The sequence below is a fragment of the Gallus gallus genome, chromosome 6 (assembly GCF_016699485.2).
Source record: "Gallus gallus isolate bGalGal1 chromosome 6, bGalGal1.mat.broiler.GRCg7b, whole genome shotgun sequence".
Classification (NCBI taxonomy): Eukaryota; Metazoa; Chordata; class Aves; order Galliformes; family Phasianidae; genus Gallus; species Gallus gallus.
In genome coordinates, this window is record NC_052537.1 from 6,481,462 (window position 1) to 6,494,222 (window position 12,761).

Below are 12,761 nucleotides of genomic sequence, written 5' to 3' on the forward strand. Positions count from 1 at the left end.
TGGAAAGCTGATGCAACAGGTGAGGAAGAGGGGAAAAAAAAGGTTATTTGGCAAGGTTAGGGAAGATGTCACACAAGGTGTTTAGAAACAAGGGTGAGTTTTGTGTTTTTGTACAACAGTATAAAGTGATGTTTAAAAAGCTGGTTTTATTTCAAAACCTTCTGGTGAGAATTTGAAATGGATTTGATAGTCTCAGCTGGCAGGGTGTGGGTAACTACTTCATAGGAAATGGAGGGAAATTAGTAACTTTACACAGCTGCAGATCATAGTAAGCAGTAACTTTTGAGCTTTTCTCATTTCAGATGCATTTGAATCAGTATTCTCACGGTACAAAATTCCCCGTTGATCTTTTTCCCCACAGTGTCTTTTTTACACTCTCTGTTGTATTTCTCTCACATCATCCTTGGCAAGGACCGCTTGGGGTTTTCCCTTGCCCTGTAGTCTGGGGAATGGTCTGTTTCCTAGAAGCATCTTGAAATTTCGTCTGAAAAACTCTTATGTCAGGGCCTCTGGACCTGCCAGTGCCTTTGATCTCTCCTACTTTCATCCTGTAACATGACAGCTTGTGTAGCTCTTGGTCTTTTTGTGGCTCTCAGGTGTGTTTCCCAATGGGGATTTGCAGAGCATTTTTTGACCCGGTGTACTTAGGTTATAGGCACATCCTGCAAATCTTTCAGGGTTGAATGTCTGGTAAATGGCTTTAACTGTATCCTGCAACCAATAAGCCGGACAGTCCCAACCTGCCCTGCGTTCCTAAGCTTTCAGGAGCATTCAGAATGAGACTTAACATTTCTGCAAAAAAATAAATCAAAATTCATGGAGATAAAACACTTTCAATCATTTGCAGCAATAACAATTTAGTTTGTCTTATCTGTATTAATATATGCGCTGAAGCAATATATGTAAATCAAGTAAATGATGATTGCTAAAACATAATTAGGTTCATCTGTAGATTGGTTTGAGTTGAGCATATAGTGGAGACAAAAAGCAGTATGAGACCCTACAAGCCATCCGTTGGTTTTCTTGACACATTTCACCAGTAAGGTTGACAGTTTGAGACCCGGCGATGTACCTGACATGACCCATGCAATTTCTTTTGACCTTGGCTGATTCACATCTTTACACCAAGTGAGATACAAAGGTTTGTGTTGACCACTTTGAACTTCCTTCCTTGATGTGTTCAGTTTAGGCTTGCCTACTATATCCCAGTCTGTTAATAATCTGGTATCCTCTCCCATGAATTCCCTTATTCTTTACCTGACCTGCAGTGCATGCCCATAACAAATTATCCCAGCACAGCTGGGGAGCAGGGAACGCAGATCAAGAGCTGGAATGAGTGAGGAACATAGAGGGACCTAGTAAACCAGCTTTATGAAATGAACACCATTATTTTTTTTTAATTCTAAAACAGTATGACTGAACAACAGCCTCACCAATAACTGTAAAGCATAGGTTTCGTAACTCCACTGATTTCTGATTTCATGTAAGCGGTCCAAGTTCTGTATTGTAAGTAAATACACTATGACTGCAGGGACTGCTGGTCTGTGAACTGTTTAGAAGCAGTTAGGTCAAAGGTGTCTCACTATGTCTAACTCAAGTGCTTGGATGTGTTCCTTACTTTTATTAATGTTATCTTCAATGAGGGCTTCATTAGACACTAGTTTCATCTGATGTAAGACCCGAGCCTTTGACTTCAGACCTGTGAGGCAGGGCTTGGGCAAGAGGCAACAAATGTACAGCAGCTCTATCTGCACTCTTGTTCTCACGGGGAGAGTTCTTATAGCTACTGGTTAAGCATTGCTTTTCAGCGTGTGCCTATTTAACACTTAATTTGACTTAACTGACGAGACACTGAGCTTCATGTTTTCTCTATAAGGAAACACTAGTAGGCTGCATGGAGCCTGGGGTGGCTCAGCAAGAACAGGAAAATAAATATTTGTAAAACTAAGTGGAGATTTCTGAAATTGTGCCAGCACTTAAAGCCCCTAACTACACTGACAAGGCTTCAGAAGTTATAAATGCAGGAGGAACTCAAGATTTGCTCAGAATACCGCCATGCAAAGAATGACCAAAAATACCATTAAGAGAGTATGAGCTAAATGAACATATGTTGGGTGAAGTAGAGTTGATCTTAATAAGAAACACAGTCGTTGACTTGTTGAAAGCTTTATTTACAGCGGAATGCTCAGCAGAACTGTCAGATTCCCACAGGCGACACAGTGCCTGGATTGATGATGGAAGCACAGCCTGACTACAGTCAGTACAGATCAAGCTAGTAGGGCTGTGAAGAAGAGCATAGATGAAGAGGAAAGTTTCTTTGAGCAAAAGACCTTGAGAATAAAAAACAGGATAAGATTTCAGTCCCACAAGGACTTGGGACAAGAGACTCCTTAAGCTCCATTTTATCTCATAGGTCTCAGTTCAGCTGTTTGGCCATTAGGATGATAGCTCTCTTGCTAATTCTTACAATCATTACTTGATATGCTTTCAATTCTAGGTTTATAAAGAGACTAAGGTGAGGTCAGGATGCTTAACTTTTGCTGATTCTACATTTCCTTTTTCTTTATTTAATCCTCAGAGTCGAATTCAGTCACGTCAGATGTTGGACTTGGGAAAGCGCCTATTAAGGGTGAGTCCAAAGTTATTTTTGTTTTTCTCAAACAGCCATTGTGAAGAAGAGATTTCATATTAGTGAACTTAATAGTGTTTCTTAAAGGAAAAGTGGGTTGACAGATATTATCTAAATTGTGTTAATTGTTTAAAAAGTCATAAGCTATGGAATCTGCAGTCCTACTATTCTGTTGATCTTGTTGGCTTTCATTAGCATGGCCCAAATATGTTCTGTGTGGATAATGAAATTAAAACAGTACATTTAACAATTTTTGCAAGTTATTCAGTAGCTTTGAGTGAATGTGGTACCGTCTAAGGCTATATGTGCTGTGTTGTAAGGACAGAATTTGCTGTAAGTGCTTTCAGTTGTTCCTGGCTCAAAGAAGTTGCTGCAGTGGTCTTCCTTGATGTGTTTTGTTTCTCTGCTTACATCAGCTGTGTCTAAGAGAACTAGTCATAGTCCAGATAGATTCTGATGCAGTGAGGTTCAGCATCTCTATGAAGGTGGTGATTTTTACTCAATCCAGATCCTTGTATCCATGCTTGTGGTCCCTAAAGAACCTTTTAAAGCCTTTCTTCTGTCTGGGAGTTGCTTTTTCTGATGACTTGCATTTGTAGCCTATAGATAAATTCACCTCAGGCTTCAAAACCTTTTTGCTTACTCTCATTTTTTCTATGGTTTCTCACCCTTAAGTCAACAAACATTTATCAGACCCACAAAGATAAGGCAACATATCCTTAGATAAAATAATCCCTGTACAAAGTACAGCTCAATTTCTATAGGAGCAGACAAAAACAATCAAATAAACTCAGTCTTGTGTTTAACAATTGGCCAGGTTTTCTTGTTCTTCATTAAGAAGGCAGGAAACTCTCATTCCTTTTCTTGTGTGTCCATGGTAGTGGTGGTCAATTTGAAAGAGTTTGGTGGAGTTCTTGGAGACCTGCACCTCCAGCAAGAGGTTTCCTATCTTCTTTGTTCATTGTGCTGCAGGAGTTCTAAAGTAATTCTATATTTAACAGGCACATACTGTACTTCTAAATGCAGATATGGAAAGTAATAACTACACCTTTATACTGGTATTTTTTGCAATAGCTTTTATGTGAAATGCTAGAGGTTATAAATGAATTATTATTATTTTTTAAGCAGACAAGGTAAAAAAGAAGCAATTTTGAAGGAATTTTATTAATTCATAAAACAAATCTTAGCTTTGTAATTAAAAACATGTTGTTTGCAGCATAAGGAGCCCATGTTTAAGATTTCTTCATCTCTTTCCTTTGAAATATCTACCGGAAAGCTCTTTCAGGTTAATAAAAGACTGTAGGGACTTTACTGACAAATATTGGATTGCAGCCCCTTTCATGTTCGGTATTCACAGAGGGATCAGTAGTCTTCAGAAGAATTAATGTCAGAATGCAAGGAAAGTTTTTTTTTTCTAACAAATTAAAAATACAGAAGAGAGGGGTATAACAAAAAGGAAAGCAGCACCCAGAGCTTGTCAGATATTCTGTTTTGGTACCCAGAGTCTCAGACAGAAAAGTGAACACAAGAGCCAGCCACTGGCTAGCGATGTTTGCAGTAAAGATTACAGTGACTTGGAGCTTTTCTAAATTTGATTCCAGTTCTCCCTTGTTCTAGTGTTCCTGGGCTTGTTATTGTTATTTAGGGGTATAATAAGTTATTCTAATCAATAATTGGAAATCCAAAAAGCAAGTATATTTTTTTCTACCATTTTCAATATCTAAGCCAAATATTTTACGATGTGTTTGTGTCTTGGTATTATTCTACACAATGTTCTATTTTAAATAGCAGAAGAGAAAATATTACCTGACTCACATGACTGATTTCTCCTGCAATCACTATTTTCCAATTAAAAAACAGTGAACAATTTTTGGGGGGGAAGCAGCACTGTGACTATAATATTGAAGGGCAAAACAGAAACTGTAAACACAAGTCTGATTTTTTTAATACCCAATATGGCATATAGTGTGAGAAATTAAGTAACTGCAAAGAAGTAGTGGTAGCACAATACCTGTTTTCGAGTCAAGTGAGTTCTCTGTAACTTCTTGGTGCACTTAGGGTGAACACAGCAGGAGGCTGGAATGCCTTTCTGCCCAGAGAATCCCTAACTTATGGGTTTACATTGGCTGAGGAGCCTGCCTAATCTATGGGAAGAGATGCTGCCCGAGGATGATTTCAACAAAGCAATTAGCAGCCTCTCAAATACTTGCAATGGATCTCTAGATAGAAGCCTGTAAGTAAGGACCTGAATTTCTCATGCTACTCTTGGTGCCCTGTGCGTGTTGACACTGCTGCACTGATGTGGTGTGAGACTTGCCAGGAGGTGAGGCTTCAGTCTTGCAAGCACAGCTTCTCCCCTGGGGTTGATCTACAAAACTGGCTGTCACAAGGGAAAAAATCAGCATCTCTGTACCTAGGGGTGTGTAGTCTGCAGCCCACAGGGTATATCACTTGTCTAAATGCCACAGTCACACTTGGACGTTCTAAAATTAAGCTGCCACTTTTGTACCCTCAGCAATAGTTTTGGGGTTCCTGTGGAAAGATGGATTTTTATTTATTTATTTATTTATTTGCATATTTTAGACAGATTTTTAGAGCTAGTTTTATTACGTTTTATTATACTTTTGTTTCTCCTTTGTAGTTCTAATTAACAAAGAGAATGGGTTTCCTCAAGTAAAGGATTTCATTTCTTTTTGCCTCTTGGACATTTAGCTATGCACGATGAAAGAAATAGAAGTTTGGCCAGTTCTCTATAAGTGAAAAAGGACAATGGAGTGTAGCATAATGACAGCAGTGCCGATCACAGGTAGATTAGAGAAAAGGATCTTGTCAAATTAGTCTTAACTGCATGAATTTGAGTTTTTCATGTATGTAACATAGTCTAACTGGAAGAGCTGTCCTGTGGGAGTATTTCTTTGGGAAGTTCTTTGGGAGTGCTTGGCTGGTCTCTCAGAGTACTGGCAGCTACTTGTAATATGTTACTGACAGGATGGAATGATAGGAAGAGCTATGTTTCATCGTGTTTCTCTTTGTATACTCGTTTTGCTACATATGGTGGTATATTACACCTACACAGACCACAGATCATGCTAGAGTCTCTGCAATATAGAGTATTGGAGTATATCATCACTGAATGGTTTGAATGGGTTAAATAAATGTAATAAAAATATAAGCCTGTGCCACACATAAAAATCTGACTTAAGTATCCATAGTTGTATTAGTTTAAAATGTTGGTTATATATTAATACTAGATTTAATTCTGTAATTATTAAGATGGCAACAACATGGCACAAGCAGAACATCAGTAATTAGCTTTTATATTTGCTTTCAGACGTATATTCTGTCTGTATATAATTTATGAGTGACATAGATTATTTGCAGGCTCTGGATATGTTACAATCAATGCAGACAGAGCTGAATGGAGCCTTAGGAGGTCAGGAAGCTCAACCCCCTGCCCCAGCTGGAGCAATTATACCCCAGCCGTGCCTAGCAGTTAATTAGCTTGCCTGTGCTTAGAACCCTTCTGTGACTGAGATTCCACTCTCCCTTGGCAATTGATTTCAATGCTGAACTATCTTGACAGCTAGAAAGATTTCCTGAAGCTCTAAAGTGAATTTCTCTTGCTGCGGTTTAACCCTTCTTGTCCTACCACATGAGGAATAGTTGTGTCCCTTCTCCTCAACAAAGCAACCTTCTGCATAATTGAAAATGATTATTGTGGTGGGTTCACAACATTTTAAATAGAAATAATCTCAGATTGTTCATTCTTTTCTTGCAGTTCGTGCTTTATAACTCACTGATTCTTGCTGTTGCTTTCCTCTTGGCACGCTCCAGAAGGCCCAGCTCCTCTCCCCGGTGAGAGTGGCCTGCTCTAAAGCTTTAGAGAAGAGGCACTCACTTCATGCTGTGCTTGGGGTGGGAACATGCCCCCAGCCAGCGGGAGCCCCTGGGCAGGGGCAGGTCTGGAGGCAGCACCTGCAAGCTGGCATGGGACACCAGCACAGACCCTGCTGGCTCCATGCTGTGTTACCCTTTGCAGAGCTGATGTACCTGCTTGCCACCCTTCTTGGAGCACTTTGAGATCCACAGATGAAAGTTGTTACGGTTTTTCTCTTAAAAAACTCTTGGTCTGTCATTTACATCATTTAATGTGACAAGTACAAATCAGTCCTCATAGCATGTATTTTTAAAATGTTCCTGTTTTATTATTTTATAGACTTAGGGCATATTTTAAACCCATTTACTAGGACAAAATGTTAGGCAGTTACACAGCGCCAGCCCCCGTCTCTGATTCTTTGGTAAGGTCAAGATTATTTAAGTAAGACCTTGAAATGGTGAGGCTGCTTAGCTTAATAGCAGCTTCAAAGTTTGTGGCTTTTCCTTCTGATCTGAGACTTGAGGAACTCTCTCCAGCAGTTTTGCAGTGATGACATTTCCTAATGGCCTGCTGCAGGCAGAGATGGAAGTTGCTGATGGCTGTGGTGGTTGCATTTTCCAGAGTGATGCAGTGGTCAGTCAGCATCCCAAGAGTCAGCTGAAGTTCTTCTCAACGTCTTTAAAGCCAACACTGGCAGCTGTATGCTTTTTTTGTATCTGTAACCATGTTGGGGAAGTGGATACAGGGTTGGGAGTGAAGCAGAGTGAAGAGAAAATAGCAAAAGGTCCTATTCTGTGAAATAGCTGGGTAAAGCATTGTTTCACTACACATTTTTAAAAACACACACAGAAAAACAACAACCCACCTCTATTTTTATTTGAACTAGATGGCAGGTTATCCTGCTTTAGTCATGTATCTGACATGCATTAATAAGAAATACATGCCTATATTTTAACCTCTGAACTTCTCAGTCTATCCCTTCATGTAGACATTTTTCAGTGCCTCAACGTAATTAAGCATCCCAGTTAAATCATGTGTGATGGTAGGATAAGTACGAGAGGACACATGGTACTTTTCTCCAGAAACTGATCTCTCTTTTGCTTTTGTCATTCTGTGTCACAACCCTAATGCTTTTTTAATGCACTTTTCAGAGGGTGAACACCATCAGCCCATTTTCAGCTCTGCTCTGCACAGAGGAGTAAGAAGTTGTATGTTCTGTGGAAGTGGGGTAGAAAATTAAAGGACGATGTCGTTAACGTGTGGCAGGAAGTTTGCTGGAGAAGCAGTGATGCTTTCTGCTCTCAGGCATGACTTCTGCCAGCTAAGCAGCAATGTAGGCTGGAATTATGTGATCTGATGTTCATATCAGTTGGGTGGCTTGCAGTAAGGAAATAACTCTGGCCAAGGGGGTTCCAGAAAAACAGTGAATTGGTTTATAAACAAGTGAAATCACTGTGTAACTCATGGATCACTTGGGTGATCCCTCTCATTTCTATTTAAAACTTTTCACTAGGTTTTCACTGATGGGAAATTCGGCAGGGACCTCTGAGGCCTTAAACGGTGTACAATGTTCCACAGGAGGGCCTTAGGGAGCGCATCTGTTTTAAAATGAAACAACACATCTATTTTATTTAATTCCCTGTCCTGCAAATCACTTAAGCTGCTGACTTCTGTTTGACAGCTCACATATTTAAAGTTCTACTCAAGCTGCTGTGTGGAGTTGTGCCACATTTGGTTGAATAGATCTTGGGTATGTAATCTATTGCCTTGTTGTGCTGTTCTCCTGTTTTTTCTTTCTATTGCTATTTGCATTTTTTGTTTGCTGGTTGTTATTATTATTATTTGCTTCTCAGGTGTCATGCTTCAGCCCCTATGTTTCTAGCAGGGTCTAACAAAGGTTTTAAGACATTATATATTGCTTATATATTTGATATAGACGCGTGGAAGATGAATTTATGGGAGCAGGTAAAGGTCAGAGTTTCAGGGCACAGCTGTCTCACAAAAAGCAGTAAGTGATTACATTTGGTATGAAGTGAAAAGGAGCGAGAGAGCAAATGGATTGCTTTTAATGGCTCCATGTGATATTTCAGGATGACACTTCAGAATAAGTCACTGCACAAGCTAGCTTTGGTGGCAGAAAATCGTGGGTCTGTTACGCAAGCACAGCACGCATACATATCCATAATTCTGATAGAAGCTTAGACTGGAGAATATAGGAAGACTTCAGTGCTGGTGAGTGATAAGTCTGACACATAATTCACTTGTTGGGGCAATTCTTTGTAGCTTGAAATGGTTTCAATCTGAATGCAAAAATGACCTTCTCACCAGTGGCATCAACCTCATTGCAAATGCTTGCTGCAGTGAGGCAGAGCTAGAGAGGAACTATGTAGTTAAAAGTTTGGATTAGAAGATGGAACGATGTAAAAAACGTTACATGAGCCTTCATTAACAGACAGTGCGTTGTTATCATTTAGCAGTTACAAGGACAAAACATCTTAAGCAATATCAGAATGATTTTATGTGCTCTGGATATCAGTTCTTCGATAACTACTTAGAACGTTATCTACCCAAGATCTGTATAAAAGGATGTTGCTCTTACGCTAATGAACAGATGGAAATTCACTGGCTGGGCACCCACCCCCTCATAGAAAATTGGAAAGAGCATAAGTGAAGCAGTGCTGCAGAGGATAAATAAACTATTCTGCGTGTTCGCCACAGACAGTGTAGGAAGTGGTGGTTTGAAATTGCAACAGGAGAACTTGGCACTGGGGAAACTCTAATGATGAGGCTTAATCCCACAGGAGTGGGCTGGCTAGACAGAGCAGAAGGGATGGAGTGTGCCTTGGGGCTAGTGGCAGCTCTGAGACTGAATTCTGCTGGTTGTAGCTGCTGTAGCACCTGCACAAAGAGCGTGCAAGTATGTGCATTTGTTTCTGAATGCAAGCACAGATGGAATAGGGTTGTGTTTTAGAAATTAAAGTCCATGTATTTGTTTCAGGATGTTAAGCTTATGGATTTATTTCATATTTCTACTATTCATTTGTGTTTGTAGTTACTTTAAGCAGAGATGTCTGTTCTTGTTCCCTCGAAGACACCTCTCTCAGTGAAAAGGTTCCACCATAACTTATCTTTAGAAATGCTATTGAATTAAGGTTGGATGGCTAGGTGCATATGTCCATGATCCAAATGTGTTCAGCACAGCAATGTAGAGGGCCCTGCAAATGTTTTTCAGATACATCCTGGAGTCAGGAGTTGTACCTACGGGTCATTTACTTGTGCAGCCTTTGGATTAAACTGACCCTTTACCCTAGTATGTGAATGTGAATTTATCACATTTAACTGTATTCATTCAAAAGTTAAAGTGTTCTAAAGCAGCATTCCATGATAATCAGCAGAAGATACATCACCAGGGGGCATTCAACTTGTCTAAGTCATAGACCAACCTGGGTATGTCAGCCTATCACCTACAGGGTGAACCCGTGACTTGCCTCTTAAATGGCTATTAAGTTGAGAGTGTTGTGCCCCCTATGCTCATCCTTCAGATTGGAACAGATCGTTCATAGAATCATAGAATCCTTTGTGACAGCAACTACATCGTGGTTTTCTAGTAGCACAGTGGCTTCCAGCTCCTCTAATTTGTTTCCCAAGATGTGCAAGTTGGTGTAGAGGCGCTTCAGCTGGCTTTGTTGCCTTCTTGAAGGATAACTCCTTAATTCCTTCTATGTATTTCCCTTGAGTTTCCCTGTTGCCTTTTCTTATTGCCTCAGTGGTCCCTGGCTAATTGTTGCAAGATTTCAAGTGTGCTGCAGTGCATCTAAGGGCAGCAGGTTGAGGGCCCCTGCTAGCAACCTGTCCCTCTTACCTAGCTGTACCATCCCAAGTTGTACCATCCCATACCTCATCAAGGGCAGGCTCACTATTGTCCCCACCCCTCAAACCTAGTTTAAAGCCCTGCCAATGAGCCCTGCTGACTTTTCTGCAAGGACTTTCTTCCCTCTTCAAAAGAGTTGAAACACATCCATTGACCTCAAACCTGGTGCCATGTAGTCCCCTTCACTGTCAAAAAAAGCAAAGTTTTGGTAGCACCAAAAGTAGCAAAAGTACCAAAAGTAGCACCAGCTACAAAGTCAAGTGTTTATAGAAAGGGTCCTTCTGTTTATTTCACTGTCCTTACACTGAAAGAGAAGGTGACTGTTCCTTTGGTTCCATTAGCAGATATTCCAGTCTCTTGAGGAATGTTTGTCTTGTCTTTCCTAAGAACATGCTAAGAACATTTCAGCTCAGAAGAGGAACAAAATATTCTCCAGTTAAGTTTCTTCATTCAGGGTTTTCTTGCAGATTTTACAAGTTGGACATGCAAATAAAAGTCAGCCAAAGGATGTTCTACAGTACCTGTGGTAGATTTTTATTGCCAAATATTACCATGTACCACAGCATTCTTACTAGTTCTTACTAGTATGTATTGATATTTTTGAATTTACCTGGACTGAAATCAGACAGTCAAGGTTTCCAAATGCATTGTTTCCATGTGCATTATATTATAGATGAGTTTTGTTTTGGTTTTGATGTTATCTTGCTGCAAAACATAGAGAAAATGCTTAATAAATGAAATTGCATCTACCTGATTCCAGAAATCTGACTAATACTAAAGGTTTTCAGCTGGAATAAATATGCTTCTGCTAGAAAGGTTTTTCAAATCCTCTTTCCCCCAATAAGCTCTGACTTTATTATTTTAGTAAAGATAATACTCTTAATATATGATTGCAAGAAAATCCATAAGACCAGTATGACAAACTCTGTGTGCTTCACGAAATGATTTTTCTCCAGCAAAAACAAATACGTATTGTAGTGTATGTATGTCATCCAAATGGCACAAGGAAGGAATTGTGTTTCATCAAGTAAAAATCCACCATCAACAAGCCCATATATTTCTTAGTGGCTTTGTTTGGCTTTGTAAATTTGGACTTGGGGGATCATAAAACCCCAATCTGTGTACAATGAATTTTCTACAGAGCAACTCAGCATTTGAATTCTGAATAGTCTCATCAGTATGTGTAATAATATATCAGTTTTTAATATTTAAGAGACTTGGCAAAAAATCATACACGTAGAACTAGTTACTAAACTTGTCAGAAATGTATTCCAAGTAAATACCAGGAGAGAAAGAAATAAAGTGTGAATGTGGTATTTTTCCACTGTAACTGCATAGTGAGTTCCATCAGATTTACATCTTTGCTTTGTAATGTGGAAGCACAGCTATTAATCTTATAAAGGTAGGATATCAGGTAACTTGCACACAGAAGCATTTTCTGAGTAGCTTGCAGTTTGAGTGCACATTCAGTGGCATACAGCATGAATCTGTTTCTTTTTCATCTAATATTAAATTCAAGTTCATTCAAACTTACTCTGTGTAACTCATCGTGCATTTGTACACATTAAGTGTAATAATCTGTTTTATCCCATAGTAGAGGCTAGAATTGCCTTATAATTGCATGTTCTTCTACATCATGATTGTTTGAAACTATTTGAGGCCAAAAGAAACAGTTCTGTAAATTCTTAAGCACGTATTTTCAAAAATTCTACTTTTAAAATCTTAACTTTAATGTAAAACTTTGTTTTGTCTCAACATAGGAAAAAGTCAGAGAGCCATCTAATCTCAAATTTCAACAAGGTAAAACTCCTTAAGAACCGATGCCGGTGTTATGGTAGTCTAAGTATGAAAAAAGCGATGAAAATTGCATAGTACTTGTTTGCATATTTTCAAATTAAACAGTAATAGCTTTTCTGTTGAGAGTACATTAAAGCTAGAATTTAAGGCTCTGTTGTTGCTTTGTTTTTCACTTTTCAACCCTTGCTGCAAAATTAGACTGTGCCAAGGATGGGTCATTTCACCATCCTCATGTGGGGATTATAAAGGCCGAAGGAGTTCTTGTCACAATTCAGTCAAATTTCCGATAGAACAAGAATCATTGGACCCTACAGGACAAGTGCCATTGGAATTAGATTTCCCTACTTGCTGAAACATTGAATTTACATGTACATTTTTTTTGCTTAGATTCCACAGTGATTTGTTCACAGTGATGTTACAGGGTACTTTTCGGTCCTTCAATGGTTGTCTTTCTTTTCACAGTATTCTCAGTTTCTGAACTCTTAGTTTACACTGACAATAGAAATTTGGACTGGTGTTTCAGCAGTAGTCTAGGAGAACATTAGTACAGTCTGAATCTCCATTTTCTTCTTCAAGGACCCCACTGA

The 12,761-nt window shown here is 39.3% G+C and overlaps 1 protein-coding gene across 1 annotated transcript in view; it reads left to right on the top strand.

Annotated features, from left to right (window-relative positions):
• Window positions 1-12,761, top strand: part of PCDH15 (protocadherin related 15) — a 990,968-nt gene that overhangs the window by 178,250 nt on the left and 799,957 nt on the right. Inside the window, exon 4 of the mRNA XM_046942815.1 lies at window positions 2,579-2,629. The gene's annotated coding sequence lies outside the window, so the exon portion shown is untranslated. The remainder of the gene's footprint in view (window positions 1-2,578; window positions 2,630-12,761) is intronic.